This window comes from Dermochelys coriacea, chromosome 11 (assembly GCF_009764565.3).
Source record: "Dermochelys coriacea isolate rDerCor1 chromosome 11, rDerCor1.pri.v4, whole genome shotgun sequence".
Lineage (NCBI taxonomy): Eukaryota > Metazoa > Chordata > Testudines > Dermochelyidae > Dermochelys > Dermochelys coriacea.
In genome coordinates, this window is record NC_050078.2 from 79,871,405 (window position 1) to 79,888,007 (window position 16,603).

General features: G+C 50.6%; 1 protein-coding gene and 1 long non-coding RNA gene across 3 annotated transcripts in view; one reads left to right on the forward strand and one right to left on the reverse strand.

The window, feature by feature from the left end:
* The window catches only part of LOC119863252 (zinc finger protein 883-like), a 46,573-nt gene that overhangs the window by 19,420 nt on the left and 10,550 nt on the right, over positions 1-16,603 (reverse strand). The gene's annotated exons all lie outside the window — the stretch shown is intronic.
* LOC122458240 overlaps positions 1-16,603 on the forward strand; it is a 31,569-nt gene that overhangs the window by 6,906 nt on the left and 8,060 nt on the right. The window lies entirely within an intron of this gene.

Genomic DNA, 16,603 nt, shown 5'->3' on the forward strand with positions numbered 1-16,603 from the left:
CTTTGTGACTTTGTCCTCACCCATAACTATTTCACATTTGGGAACAATGTATACCTTCAAGTCAGCAGTACTGCGATGGGTACCCGCATGGCCCCACAGCATGCCAACATTTTTATGGCTGACTTAGAACAACGCTTCCTCAGCTCTCGTCTCCTAATGCCCCTACTCCACTTGTGCTACATTGATGACATCTTCATCATCTGGACCCATGGAAAAGAAGCCCTTGAGGAATTCCACCAGGATTTCAACAATTTCCATCCCACCATCAACCTCAGCCTGGACCAGTCCACACAAGAGATCCACTTCCTGGACACTACGGTGCTAATAAGCGATGGTCACATAAACACCACCCTATATCGGAAACCTACTGACCGCTATTCCTACCTACATGACTCTAGCTTTCATCCAGATCATACCACTCGATCCATTGTCTACAGCCAAGCTCTACGATATAACCGCATTTGCTCCAACCCCTCAGATAGAGACAAACACCTACAAGATCTCTATCATGCATTCCTACAACTACAATACCCACCTGCTGAAGTGAAGAAACAGATTGACAGAGCCAGAAGAGTACCCAGAAGTCACCTACTCCAGGACAGGCCCAACAAAGAAAATAACAGAACGCCACTAGCCATCCCCTTCAGCCCCCAACTAAAACCTCTCCAACGCATCATCAAGGATCTACAACCTATCCTGAAGGACGACCCATCATTCTCACAGATCTTGGGAGACAGGCCAGTCCTTGCTTACAGACAGCCCCCCAACCTGAAGCAAATACTCACCAGCAACCACACACCACACAACAGAACCACTAACCCAGGAACCTATCCTTGCAACAAAGCTCGTTGCCAACTCTGTCCACATAATTATTCAGGGGATACCATCATAGGGCCTAATCACATCAGCCACACTATCAGAGGCTCGTTCACCTGCGCATCTACCAATGTGATCTATGCCATCATGTGCCAGCAATGCCCCTCTGCCATGTACTTTGGTCAAACTGGACAGTCTCTACGTAAAAGAATGAATGGACACAAATCAGACATCAAGAATTATAACTTTCAAAAACCAATTGGAGAACACTTCAATCTCTCTGGTCACTCGATTACAGACCTGAGAGTGGCTATCCTTCAACAAAAAAGCTTCAAAAACAGACTCCAACGAGAGACTGCTGAATTGGAATTAATTTGCAAACTGGATACAATTAACTTAGGCTTGAATAGAGACTGGGAATGGATGAGTCATTACACAAAGTAAAACTATTTCCCCATGTTATTTCTCCCCTCCACCCCACCCCACCCCCCACTGTTCCTCAGATATTCTTGTTAACTGCTGGAAATAGCCTACCTTGCTTGTCACCATGAAAGGTTTTCCTCCTTTCCCCCCCCTGCTGTTGGTGATGGCTTATCTTAAGTGATCACTCTCCTTACAGTGAGTATGATAAACCCATTGTTTCATGTTCTCTGTGTGTGTATATAAATCTCCCCTCTGTTTTTTCCACCAAATGCATCTGATGAAGTGAGCTGTAGCTCACGAAAGCTTATGCTCTAATAAATTTGTTAGTCTCTAAGGTGCCACAAGTACTCCTTTTCTTTTTAAGTTAGCTTTGTCAGTCTTCTATAGCTCTTAGCTCTCTAGCTTCTCCTAAGCTCTGTCCTTCTCACTCAAGAATTGAGGGACCTGGACCTGAACTCTCTTGGCATGCCAGAGGCAAGGCTGGTCCTTGGTCTCTTACCTCCAGGTTATAACCAGGGCTGCTGACGGCAGAGTGTGAGGCAAAGGGAGAGCAATTGCCCAGGGGCCTGGGTGACTTAAAAGGGCCTGGGACTCCCAGGGTTGCCAAAGTAGCAGCAGCTGGAAACTCCTGGCCGCTTTAAATCGCTGGCCAGGCCAGCAGCAGTATGAGGTACCCAATGCTGCTGATGGGGAGAGGGGAGCAAAAGGGAGGCTATAGGCTAGCCCCTGAAGCCCCGCCCCTTCTGCCTGAGGCCCCACCCCTTCCAGGGGCCCAAAGCCATCCCCCCCCCTTTGCCCAGGAGCCCGGCAATTCTGTCGTCAGCCCTGGTTATAATGCAAGACTGTGAGTATATTAATCAAAAGCTTGATAGTGAATAAAATCACATGTATCTCTAGACCAACATTATTGCCTTTGTAACTCTGATCATTTTACCACTTGATTGCTGTTTGGTTACTATTCCATTTATCTCTATAAAAGTCTTTAAGGCTACATTTGTCGCAGTGAGAGTGTTCTTGTCGTACATCCCAAGGGTCCTCACAAACTCTGTGTAGCCTGATTCTGGGACAAGAAACTTCTTATCTTCTGATCTGATCAATTGGTGAGCCTATAATCCATATGATCTAACTCATAATATTAACCTCCTAAAATCAGGCTACCGTGTCCTGTCATAATTTGCTACCTCTCTCTTTGCCCATCAGTGCACTATTGCCAATTTGGGGAGATCAAAAATCATGAGTCTGACCTCCAAAAATCATGAAATTGCCCAGAAATCATGAGATTTTAATAAAAGTTTATACAGTGTTTGTAGGTCAGTCTTGTTTGAACTCCCCTCCCCTGCCCATCAGAGCTTAGGGTGTGCGCATGTGAGAATTAGTGTCCCCCACTCTCTCACATACTGGATAAGGTGATTTTGGTCCCTGCTACAGGAGCTCTCAGCCCACAAGTGCCCGTCTCCTGCCCAGCAGTTAATACTGTCCTCCCCAACTCCCCATCAGTTCTGTCCCCACTCAACCCCTCAGTTCAGCCCCCCACTTCAATCCCCCAGCCGCCATCATCACCACACCATCACTCCAGTCCCCCCCACCCCACTGACCCCCACTGCACTCAGTGCACCCTCCCAGCACTCATCCCATCCCAGCTCAGAACCCACCATCAATGCTGTCCCCCACCCCATCAGCCCCCATCTACCTCACTTCAGCTCCCTGCAGCCCCCAGCCTCATCTCTACTCCTTAGGGTTCTTCACCCTTCCCAGAAAGGGGGGACTGCAGTGGGGTCCCCTCTCCCACGACCCAGGACAGTAGGGGAGCAGCCACCCGGGGCTGACAGCTGGAGCCCTGCCCCATCTGGGGCAGCTGACAGGATTTCAAAGTAACATTGAAGCCTCACTTTTAGAACATGTCAGGGTTTTTTTTTCCCAGTGGATTAAATTGCTTGTTTGAGGGTTGGCCCCTCCCTGCTTCTTTCTATCTCAGCTGAAGTTCTCCCTCCCCTGCACTTGTTAGCTTTGTTTACCTGCTATGTAAGAGATTTCTCATTGTCTTTCCAAGTGCTGTAGAAGTAACTGCCTTATGGAGGAAGCACATTCCTTTGTTTAGGGCAGGTCACTCCTGTTTGGCTGGAAACCCATTTTAAGAATGTGCCTCAGGTGGAAAAAAACCCTAACATTTGAGCGTTCTACCAGGAGATCTCTGAGTGAGGCTTAATTTGACTTAGAAGTGGTGACTCTTGGGATCAGTTCATGAGAGCTGGCATGTCTGCAGTTCATGAGAGCTAGCACGTCTGCTCTGCCCGGTCTGGATTGCACCCAGGATGTGTCAGAGCCTCAAACCAAAGACGGATTTTATCTTTCATGGGGCATCTAAGCGTCATTATTTCCGAGTCTGCAGGTCACAGCTCAGCCCAGATAAGGTCTGCAGGGAAGCCCCAGAATATGGATTTCAGTTTTAAAGTTTCCAGCACCACAAACAGAGAAGGAAAAGGAACAGTTTGGGGCACAGACAGAGAAAATGTAATTAACCCCACACGTGGGTTGTCGGAGGGAATCAGGGTGTTTTGCCCAGAGTAATTAAGACAGAGCAGAGAGGGTGACACAGAGAGAGGGGAGATGTTTGTTTGGGAGTGATTTGCCATTTACACACACAGCCCCATTACGGCCCTGGGGCAAGTCAAGGGGAACCACTGAATTCCAGAGATGGGTCAGGGACATGTTGGCTCCCTCAGAGACTTCAGAGCTTAAAATTCCCACCGGGTTTGCCTACATTGCAAATAAAGACCTGAGTCAGGGAATCTCAGAGCACAGGCCATTTGACTTGGCTTTGGAGCTAAAATAGCAATGTGGGTGTTTGCGTTCAGGTGGGACTCTGGGCTTTGAAACTTGGCAAGGAGGGAGGATCTCAGACCCCAGGCTCCAGCCCGAGCCTTGACACTGCTATTTTAGCCCTGCAGACGGAGCCCCACAATCCTGAGTCGACTGCCCCAGACCCCGAGACTCGCTGCAGTTGTTTTTTTATGTTGTTTTGGGGGGATGTGCAGGGTAGATGTACCCTGAATGAGGCAGGGTCCTGCATTAATGAGCACTGCAGTGTGTGATCCTGTCACTGGAGATTATATGGCAAGGCACAGACACATGGGGGCTGAATTAGATAGTATGGGATAGTAGAGAGAAAAAAGAGAGAAAAAGCCTGGAGCAGTGGGCCTGGCGCAAGATCTGAGTCCTGAACCAGAGGCTTCAGAGTAGCAGCTGTGTTAGTCTGTATTTGCAAAAAGAAAAGGAGTACTTGTGGCACCTTAGAGACTAACAAATTTATTAGAGCATAAACTTTCATGAGCTACAGCTCACTTCATCGGATGCATTCGGTGGAAAATACAGTGGGGAGATTTATACACATAGAGAACATGAAACAATGGATGTTACCATACACACTGTAACCAGCGTGATTCATAGATTCATAGATTCATAGATACTAAGGTCAGAAGGGACCACTCTGATCATCTAGTCTGACCTCCTGCACAGCGCAGGCCACAGAATGTCACCCACCCACTCCTATGAAAAACCTCACCCATGTCTGACCTATTGAAGTCCTCAAATCATGGTTCAAAACTTCAAGGAGCAGAGAAGCCTCCCTCCAGTCAACCATGCCCCATGCTACAGAGGAAGGCAAAAAAAACCTCCAGGGCCTCTCCAATCTGCCCTGGAGGAAAACTCCCTCCCGACCCCAAACATGGCAATCAGCCAAACCCTGAGCACATGGGCAAGATTCACCAGCCAGATACCCAGGAAAGAGTTTTCTATAGTAAATCAGATCCCATCCATCTAATATCCCATCTCAGGGGACTTGGCCTACCCTGAATATTTAAAGATCAATTACTTACCAAAATCCCATTATCCCATCATACCATCTCCTCCATAAACTTATCGAGTAGAATCTTAAAACCAGATAGATCTTTTGCCCCCACGGCTTCCCTTGGAAGGCTATTCCAAAACTTCACTCCTCTGATGGTTAAAAACCTTCGTCTGATTTCAAGTCTAAACTTCCTGGTGGCCAGTTTATACCCATTTGTTCTTGTGTCCACACTGGTGCTGAGCTTAAATAATTCCTCTCCCTCTCCTATATTTATCCCTCTGATATATTTATAGAGAGCAATCATCTCTCCCCTCAACCTTCTTTTAGTTAGGCTAAACAAGCCCAGCTCCTTAAGTCTCCTTTCATAAGACAAGTTTTCCATTCCTCGGATCATCCTAGTAGCCCTTCTCTGTACCTGCTCCAGTTTGAATTAATCCTTTTTAAACGTGGGAGACCAGAACTGCACACAGTATTCTACGAGAGGTCTCACCAGTGCCTTGTATAACGGTACTAAAACCTCCTTATCCCTACTGGAAATGCCTCTCCTGATGCATCCCAAAACCGCATTAGCTTTTTTCACAGCCATATCACATTGGCAGCTCATAGTCATCCTATGATCAACCAATACTCCAAGGTCCTTCTCCTCTTCCGTTACTTCTAATTGATGCGTCCCCAACTTATAACTAAAATTCTTGTTATTAATCCCTAAATGCATAACCTTACACTTCTCACTATTAAATTTCATCCTATTACTATTACTCCAGTTTACAAGGTCATCCAGATCCTCCTGTATAATATCCCGATCCTTCTCCGAATTGGCAATACCTCCCAGCTTTGTATCATCTGCAAACTTTATTAGCACACTCCCACTTTTTGTGCCAAGGTCAGTAACAAAAAGATTAAATAAGATTGGTCCCAAACCGATCCCTGAGGAACTCCACTGGTAACCTCCCTCTAACCTGACAGTTCGCCTTTCAGTAGGACCCGTTGCAGTCTCCCCTTTAACCAATTCCTTATCCACCTTCTGATGTTCATATTGATCCCCATCTTCTCCAATTTAACTAATAATTCCCCATGTGGCACGGTATCAAATGCCTTACTGAAATCTAGGTAAATTAGATCCACTGCATTTCCTTTCTCTAAAAAATCTGTTACCTTTTCAAAAAAGGAGATTAGGTTGGTTTGGCACGATCTACCTTTTGTAAAACCATGTTGTATTTTGTCCCATTTACCATTGACTTCAATGTCCTTAACTAATTTCTCCTTCAAATTTTTTCCAGGACCTTGCATACTACAGATGTCAAACTAACTGGCCTGTAGTTACCCGGATCACTTTTTTTTCCTTTCTTAAAAATAGGAACTATATTAGCAATTCTCCAATCATTCGGTACTATTCCTGAGTTTACAGATTCATTAAAAATTCTTGCTAATGGGCTTGCAATTTCAGGTGCCAATTCCTTTAATATTCTTGGATGAAGATTATCTGGGCCCCCCGATTTAGTCCCATTAAGCTGTTTCAGTTTCGCTTCTACCTCTGATATGGTAATATCTACCTCTATATCCTCCTTCCCATTTGTCATGCTACCATTATCCCCAAGATCCTCTTTAGCCTTATTAAAGACTGAGGCAAAGTATTTGTTTAGATATTGGGCCATGCCTAGATTATCTTTAACCTCCGCTCCATCCTCAGTGTTAAGCGGCCCCACTTCTTCCTTTTTAGTTTTCTTCTTATTTATATGGCTATAGAACCTTTTACTATTGGTTTTAATTCCCTTTGCAAGGTCCAACTCTACTCGACTTTTAGCCTGTCTCACTTGATCCCTACATGTTCTGACCTCAATTAGGTAGCTTTCCTTGCTGATCCCTCCCATCTTCCACTCCCTGTATGCTTTCTGCTTCTTCTTAATCACCTCTCTAAGATGCTTGCTCATCCAGGTTGGTCTACAACTCCTTCATCCGATGAAGTGAGCTGTAGCTCACGAAAGCTTATGCTCTAATAAATTTGTTAGTCTCTAAGGTGCCACAAGTCCTCCTTTTCTTTTTGCGAATACAGACTAACACGGCTGCTACTCTGAAACTCCTTCCTATGAATTTTTTCCCCTTTCTTGGGATACAGGCTTCCGATAGCTTCTGCAGTTTTGATTTAAAGTAATCCCAGGCCTCCTCTACCTTTAGATCCATAAGTTCTTCAGTCCAATCCACTTCCCTAACTAATTTCCTTAATTTTTGAAAGTCAGCCCTTTTGAAATCAAAAACCCTAGATGGAGATTTATTTTTGTTAATCCTTCCATTTAGTTTGAACTGAATTAGCTCATGATCACTTGAGCCAAAGATTGTCCCCTACAACCATTTCTTCTATGAGGTCCTCGCTACTCACCAAAATTAAATCTAAAATGGCATCCCCTCTAGTCGGTTCAGCAACTACTTGATGAAGGAATCTATCAGCTATCGCATCTAGGAAAATCTGAGCCCTATTATTATTACTAGCACTGGTCCTCCAGTCTATATCTGGGAAGTTAAAGTCTCCCATGATCACGCAGTTTCCATTAGTATTTACTTGATTAAAGACATTAAAAAGGGCTCTATCCATATCCAAATTAGATCCCGGAGGTCTATAGCACACCCCAAGCACTATCGTAGGAGAGGCTTTACTAGTTTTCTTCCCCAGTGTAATTTTTGCCCAGACGGACTCTGTCTTATCCATTGCATCACTTCTTATTTCTTTACTTTCTACCTCATCATTGATATACAATGCTACTCCACCCCCTTTACCTTTGTTTCTGTCTTTTCTAAACAGCACATACCCTTCAATACCTGTAGTCCAGTCATGACTACTATTCCACCATGTTTCTGTTATCCCTATAATATCTGGTTTCACGTCCTGCACCAGTAGCTCTAGTTCCTCCATTTTGTTACCTAGGCTCCTCGCATTGGTGTACAAACTTCTTAATTTTTGCTGTTTGGCCTCGCTCACATTTTGTACCCTATTAGGCACAGTCATTCTACAGCCAGTATAACCTATTCGACTAGTATCCACACCGCCCTCGCTCCTTATATACATTCTCCTACCCACGGCTGTATCCTTTCTTACTTCATCTTCTTCCCTCTCAATGCTAAAATCTGGCGTGGAGATTTTCTGGATATCTCCCATCCATCTCCCCCTAATTCCTAGTTTAAAGCTCTCTTTATCAGTGATCACTTAAGGTGAGCTATTACCAGCAGGAGAGCGGGGGTGGGGGGGGACCTTTTGTGGTGATAATCAAGGTGGGCCATTTCCAGCAGTTGACAAGAATGTCTGAGGAACAGTGAGGGGTGGGGGGAGATAAACATGGGGAAATAGTTTTACTTTGTGTAATGACCCATCCACTCCCAGTCTCTATTCAAGCCTAAGTTAATTGTATCCAGTTTGCAAATTAATTCCAATTCAGCAGTGTCTCATTGGAGTCTGTTTTTGAAGTTTTTTTGTTGAAGTATTGCAACTTTTAGGTCTGTAATCGAGTGACCGGAGAGATTGAAATGTTCTCCGACTGATTTTTGAATGTTACAATTCTTGACGTCTGATTTGTGTCCATTTATTCTTTTACGTAGAGACTGTCCAGTTTGACCAATGTACATGGCAGAGGGGCATTGCTGGCACATGATGGCATATATCACATTGGTAGATGCGCAGGTGAACGAGCCTCTGATAGTGTGGCTGATGTGATTAGGCCCTATGATGGTGTCCCCTGAATAGATATGTGGACAGAGTTGTCAACGGGCTTTGTTGCAAGGATAGGTTCCTGAGTTAGTGGTTCTGTTGTGTGGTGTGTGGTTGCTGGTGAGTATTTGCTTCAGATTGGGGGGCTGTCTGTAAGCAAGGACTGGCCTGTCTCCCAAGATCTGGGAGAGTGATGGGTCATCCTTCAGGATAGGTTGTAGATCCTTGATGATGGATCAATGGAGAGGAATGTTCTGTCCAAGATATCAGGAGGAAGGGGAAGTAACAAACCGCTGTCAGGACACTCGTAAGGTGGGGTGTTAGTTGTGTATTCTAGATGTTTGTTTCAGTCTATAAATGTCGGGGCACTTTGCCTTAATTCTTTGTTCAGCTGAGGGGGCAGTGGACAGTCCCCCCACTGACTGAGCCGTTCCTGGCAGCGTTACGACGGCGAGGACATTCCAGCCTTCAGCACCTAGCGACACTGGGTCGTGCTGTCAATGTCTGTGGGACCCCCTATCTGCGCAGAGCTGGGCAGCACACTGAACGAACACACCCCCGGAGCAGTGCTGGGGGCGGAGGGAGGGGCTTGTGGGGGCCGTAGCCACCCAAACATTTGCCTCAAACCATTTGCCTCCTCCCCCATAGCCACCCCTTTAGACACAAAGGTCAAAGCAGCCACTGCTTTCCGGCCACCCAGGTCTGAAGGCAGAGGGGAGCGAGCGGGGGCTGTGGGCGGTGGGTATGGGGCTGGTACGTACCATCTACTTCAACCCCCCACACCGGGGCTGGGGAGTTCCTGAGAGTGTGGCAAGACTCACCCCCATGGCACAGCCTAGCAAGGAGGGGAGCTCCTGGTCCGGCCTCCAGTCACAGCCCCAGGTGCTCTTTGCACAGACCAATCAGCGACTAGCAAATGCACATTTAAACACCCTTCCTGGGACGAAGCCGCTCTGACTTGGATGGCTCAAGTGCAATAGGGAGAGACGGGGAGTTGCCTTGCACACCAATCAGAGGCCGGGGAGCTGCAATAGGCAAGTGGGAGCACCAAGCAGGCAGCAGAGAGCCCCATCCCCTGCTCTCCCCTGGGCAAGAACATGTCCAAGCATGGAGAAGGCAAAGCAGAGGAAGGGGCTCCAGAGAACACCAGAGGAGGGGCCCCAGCCGTTGAATGTTTAAGAAATTACGGAAACACCTGCCCAGAGCGACCACTCAGGGAAGTTGGCAAAAGTGGTCGCTTGTAAGAGGTGGTGTCTCGGCAAAGGTGTGGTATTGCCCGCACTGCTGGTGGTGGCACCACATTGCTCTGGCTTTGGGGCAGGCTGAGCTGAGCGCCAGAAGCTGCCCAAGGCCTGACCACGGCTCTGCCCAGGCCCTGCTTGGCCTCCTTGCCACTCCCCTCTCCCCACCACATCCCTTGGGTCAGCCCAAGGCTCCACCCCCACTTAGCCCCCTCTCCCAAGGCCCACCCACCCCGCACGTCCCTCCACCCCCTTCCTTGAGACACTACCGTTCGCAGGCCATCGAATCGCAAGACCCCTCTGAGACCCCCATCACCTGCTCCTTGCTGAGTTTCTCCACCCCGCTCCTGTGCCCGCTTTGGCACTCTCTGAGTCCTGACTCCATCCTTTCCACCACCCCCTCCCTGTGCCCCCCCGTCTGCTGCTCACTGAGTCCCTCCTTTTCTCTACCTGCAGAACCCCAAGGTTCCTGCTGCTCGCACGCTCTGCCCTTTGCCCGAGCCAAGCACTCCCCTGGCCCATTCTGGAACTTGAGCAAGTACAAACACTTGGGGGGGGGCATTTGCCACCCCCACTTCCCCCTAACTGCCGGCTGCTGCTTACCAGGAACGCTGCTGTCAAATCTGCTTGTTGGAAACCTGTTTTCAAGGAAAGCAGAAAACCACATCTGCTGCTTACTGTACTCTAAAAATGCTTGTAATAGTCCCATCTCCATGACCGATTTCTGACCATAAGCAGTTTTGGGCTTCTCAGATAAAGGAGAGGTGTGAGGGGCATCGGGAACAGGACAGAGAGGAGCAAGAAGTGGCCGGCAAGGCCTTGGAGAAAAGGCAAAGTGGGGCAGGGCCACAGGGGAAGAAGCCGAGAGGGAGCAGGGTCTCCGGGTGGCGCGCGGCCAGAGCACGGGCGGGGCCACGGTCCAAGTGCTGGGGCCACCCCTTTCTCGGGCCCTTCCAACACCAACCCTTCAAGGGTGGCAGGCTCCGAAGAGAGGCGCGCCCCATCCAGCGTGTCTTGTGCAGTTCGGGGAGGCTTAGCCTCCTCAAGCACTTCATACCCACCACCCACGCCTGCATCGCCTTATCTTCCCTCCCGTGCACCCACGGCCTCGCATCCCCATCCCAGCCTGCCCCGTGCATCCCCTTTCACCCCTCCTGCCAGGGGCGGATTACTGCACGGGCCGAAGGGCCCTGTGTCTTGGGGTCCCAGCCCATTGCGGGCCCCACAGGAGCGCTGGCACTCTGGCCCTGGCCCCTGCTGCTCCCTCCCCCTTGCCCCTCAGCCCTGCTCCCCCTCTTTCTTCTGAGGTCCCACGCCAGGCCGGAAAAGTGAGGGAGCCTGCGTAGGGAATGAATGAACTCCTCCGCCCCTCCCCACGGAGCCAGCCGAGCCCCCTCCCCTCACCCCCAGCTCCCCACACGGAGCCATCCAAGCCCCCCTTCCCTTCCCTCCCAGCCCCCCGCACAGAGCCGGCCGAGCTCCTCTCCCTTTCCCCCCAGCCCCCATGTGGAGTTGGCCGAGCCCCCTCTCTCTGTCCTCCCAGCCCTCCATGTCAAGCTGGCTGAGCCCCCTTGCCCTTCCTTCCCTCAGCCCCACCCAGGCCCCCTGCTGATCCCCCCCCCCCCATCCCTTTTTGGCAAAACTGGATATTCATAAAGTTTTCTCTTGGCAACTGATGATCAGTTGGCAAAAGCAAATGGAACAAATGTCCAGTTTTGTCAAAAAAGTTGGGACCTCCAAGGCCAAAGCAGATTGGATGGTCATCCGAGGCCAGGGGCCTCAACCTTTTTTGGTTGGTCTCCTACCTGGTCTCCACCCCACTTTGGGAGCCAGGGCCAGAGCCAGAGCTTGTGGTGGGTCCAGAGGTTGCAGTCAGGGGCCAGGAGTGGGGTTGCATTGGGAGTGGGGCCACACGTATGGCTGGGACACCCCACAGTATGGGGATCACTGTCCTGGACTGTGGTAAAAGCAACCCAGGGAGCCCAGGCAGCTGTGGGGAGCTCATAGGCCTCCACCTGCCCTGAGTGGGAAACTGGGGTGCCTGAGAACAGCTGCTGCCCCATGTCATGGTCCAGCTGGCAGTGCCCCTGCAGACTGAGAGCAGCGCCTGGGGGAAGAGGCGGAGCGGAGGTGGGAAGAGGCGGAGTCAGGGCGGGGTCTGGGGGAAGAGGCGGAGCGGAGGTGGGAAGTGGGGGAGTGAAGCTGGAGCCTGGGGGAAGAGGCGGAGCAGTGGTGGGAAGAGGCGGAGTCAGGGCAGGGCCTGGGGGAAGAGGTGTAGCGGAGGTGGGAAGTGGGGGAGTGAGGGCGGAGCCTAGGGGAAGAGGCGGAGCAGAGATGGAGTCAGGGCGGGGCCTGGGGAAGAGGTGGAGTGGTGGTGGGATGAAGCGGAGTAAGGGCAGGGCCTGGGGGAAGAGGCGGAGCAGTGGTGGGAAGAGGCGGAGTCAGGGTGGGGCCTGGGGGAAGAGGCGGAGCGGAGGTGGGAAGTGGAGTGAGGGCGGAGCCTAGGGGAAGAGGCGGAGCAGTGGTGGGAAGAGGCGGAGTCAGGGTGGGGCCTGGGGGAAGAGGCGGAGCGGAGGTGGGAAGTGGAGTGAGGGCGGAGCCTAGGGGAAGAGGCGGAGCAGTGGTGGGAAGAGGTGGAGTCAGGGTGGGGCCTGGGGGAAGAGGCGGAGCGGAGGTGGGAAGTGGAGTGAGGGCGGAGCCTAGGGGAAGAGGCGGAGCAGTGGTGGGAAGAGGTGGAGTCAGGGCGGGGCCTGGGGGAAGAGGCGGAGCAGTGGTGGGAAGAGGCGGAGTCAGGGCGGGGCCTGGGGGAAGAGGTGGAGCGGAGGTGAGAAGTGGGGGAGTGAGGGCGGAGCCTAGGGGAAGAGGCGGAGCAGTGGTGGGAAGAGGTGGAGTCAGGGCGGGGCCTGGGGGAAGAGGCGGAGCAGTGGTGGGAAGAGGCGGAGTCAGGGCAGGGCCTGGGGGAAGAGGCGGAGCGGAGGTGGGAAGTGGAGTGAGGGTGGAGCCTAGGGGAAGAGGCGGAGCAGTGGTGGGAAGAGGCGGAGTCAGGGCGGGGCCTGGGGGAAGAGGCGGAGTGTAGGTGGGAAGTGGGGGAGTGAAGAGGTGGAGTGAAGAGGGCGGAAGGCGGAGGGTGAAAGAGACAATTTACCCCGCCCCCAGGGCCCATCCCGCCCCTCCTCTTCCTGACCCCCATTCTCCTCCTTCCCCGCCCCCATTCCACCACTTCCTCCAAGGCCCTGCTCCACCTCTTTCTGCTCCACCCCACCCCACGCCACCCCTTGCCCCAAACTCCTGCCCTCTCCACTCCCGAGCAGAGTTAGGCAACAGTTGAGTGTGTGTGTTCTAGGATTGTTGGCATCTACGAGTCAGTTTCAGGTATCTAAAGTGAAATTAGCAGCTGGGCATCTAAATCTTTTTGTGCATCTAGCCCCTAATGCCTAACCTGCTTTGACAACCCCACTAGGCCCCTATCTGCATCCTCAGATGCCTAATGCCTTAAAAACCTAACCCTAAATCATTTTTTAAACGATACTTTTGAAAGACTTACTGAAAATCTCATGGGATTTAAAAATCAGTTTAATATAATCTAGGTCCCCAAGCACTAAAATACCATAATCAGAACCGTACAGGGCTTTGAATGGTGTCACTCCATGGCAGGGTCTGACAGTCGGTGCCGAATGTCTGATCAGACCCATAGTTAACAATTATCGCTAAAGCCAGTAAGAGATTGACTTTTCTCAGAAAATGTGTTCTGTGCTCTAGGGGTAAGAGCTGTAATTCTGGGGAAGAACAATCTGTGTTTCACACATAACAGAAGTTGAATTCCTGCTTCAAGGGCAGAGCCTCGGTCTCTCAGCCATCGGGAGATGCTGCCCCCTCCCCTCATCATTCCCCTTGGGGCCTCACTCATAGCCTCTTAGATTTCAGGGTCGCTCCTGACACTTGCAAAATCCTTGCGTTGGCTGTTCTGAATATTTAGACTCTAAGCTCTTTCGCTTAGGAGCTGTCTCTCATGATGTCTATATACAGCACCTAGCACAACACAGCCTTAGTCTTCTGTGGAGCCTCTGGCTGCTGCTGTGTTACAAATTATCATGGTATTAACCGAGACACAATTATTTTGAAACCAGACAAGAAGGAATTTGAGGAAAGTTTTGCTTTGAGGACCAGGCCGAGTATCAACAGGGAGAGACTCCCAAACCCACCATTTAACCTCCCAGTCCTGCCAAACCTTAGTCACGTGCTTAATTGTACCACTGCCCATAGCCCCAGTGCCTTAAAAGGGTCTGAGCTAGAATGAGGCCGGTGGGAAGGCTGAGCGAGTCGGGGTTTGGGGATGAAACCAGCTCAGAGCAGAACCACTGTAGCCATATTCTCCATATAGAAATTTGTCAATATACGATCTGCAGCTGAGCCTATGACAAGGCAGAGCTGAGACTGTGTGAGTGACCTCATACATGTGCATTTCCGTTCCAGACCAGGCTCGCTCTGCTTTTCCTGGTAACCTCCACTCTGAATCCGGTGGGTAGTTAATGCAAAGCACGGACACAGTGTGAGAAACTAATTCTACTTTATTATAACCAAGGAGAAACAGACTCCCGTCCCCCAGCCCAGCCCAGCCCGGGACTTTGCATCCCCAGCCCAGCACACTGCTGCGCCCAAAGCCCCTATGCACCAGCAAGAGAGCAACATTTACCGACTGGTAGAAAAGGGCAGAGAATCCAGGAGAGATGCTGGGACCAGTCACAAAGCAAACACTCCGAGGGCAGGGAAACCATGAAGCAGAGGTTAGACGGATGCAGTGTGGGGTTAAGGGGGGCAGAGAGAGCTGCTGTCATCCCCACACTGGACACTGATAGATGGAGAAGGACGGTGAGCTGGACTGTCAGGCTCCTCATCTAACTCTGGCCTCAATGATGGGGGCCCAGGCCCGTTGGCTTCCCCAGCCTCCTTCTTGCCTCTGGAGATGCTGCCCCCTCCCCTGATCATTCATCTCGGGGCATCATTTGTAGCCTTTAGATTTGAGGGATGGCTTCACCCAGCACTCACAGGGTAATTCCTGTCTCTCGCTGGCATTGGTGCAGCAAGTTCAGTTCTCAGCCTCCACTCTCTGGTTATCAAGAGAAAACTCTGCAGTTTCCCAACTCTGTTTCCCTGCCCTCTCCCGGTACATCCCACATCTCTGCAGGGATCAGGCAGTAAATCCATGTCCCGCTCAGTATCGGCCTCTCAGAGTGTGAATCTAGCACTCACCCTCAGTGTTCCTGCTGACAGATACTGATACTTTTCATTGTTCAAACACACAAAAATCTTATGACAATGGGAAAGAATGGTTAAAATAAAACAAAAGAAGGACTCTTCTGGCAATTGATCATTTGTCTCATAAAGTCCTCAATAAAACTGCTACATCCTGTCAAAGTAAACTAATATCAAAATATATGACCAAACAGCCTTTAGGAAGAGACAGAAACCCACACTACAAGGTGCACTACAAAATACTTTCAGGTTCATAAAGTGAAATCCCACAGAACTCTAACTCCCCAAAGAAGGAAAACCAATTTATTCTTTTTCTTCTGAACTGGCTAAACCTGCTGTACTCAGCACCTCCTCTTTATTTTGTTGTGTCATTTACAAAAGTTTTAACATCGTCCTAATGCAAAAATAATAATAATAAAACCCAAACCCCAAACCTGAACATCTACAAAGCCCAAAAGCCACTTTAACAATAGATCAGGGATTGGCAACCTTTGGCTCCCAGCCTGCCAGGATAAGCCGCTGGCGGGCCGCGAGACGCTTTGGTTACAGGCGCCCACAGGCACAGTCTCTCGCAGTTCCAGGGGCTGCAGTTCACGTTCCCGGCACATGGGGCTGCAGGAAGCGCGGCCAGCATGCGTCTCCAGCCCGCGCTACCGTGACAGACTGGGAGCCAAGGTTGCTGACCTCTGCATAGATGAAAGCGGGATTTTAGCTCAGAAAGATCAGTCAGAGCTTTGGGGTTCATTGAATCCCCGTCCAGGTCTGGGACACTCATCTCTAGCCTTAAGGAGCCTGAGTCAGGATGAAAGAAATCAGAGTGTGATTCCTAAGCACGGAGAGCACAGAACATTGTGGTAAGTGCCAGGCTGGGAGGACAGTGCACTCCTTGGCTTTGCACTCCTACAGTGATGTGCACACGCATGTGGGGCACTTCCTGAGCTGGGTCTCACTGTGCAGACCTAATCTCCACGTCTGTGTCTTTCTGCAGCAGGATGTGGCCCTTCCTGTGTGTGTGACAGAGCAGGCTGGAGAGCCCGGCTTAGCAGGACAGGGGCAGGGGGCCCTGGCTGGTGGAACGGGCAGGCTCAGTGGAACCCCAGTACCTCAGGTGGCAAACCCAGATCCGCAGGGCAACCCGTCAGAGGGCTGATCGGGGCTTCTCCTCCTCTGCCGGGGCTAGCTTAGACCAGGCAAAGCCAGGGGGTCACTGATCAGCTCAGGGTCAGCTGCTGCCGGAACCTGCCCCCAGAGACGGGCTGATGGATACTGTTAGCATATAAGCCTGTTTGTCAGCCTGAGACAGAATTTGCGGGTTGACTTTCTGAT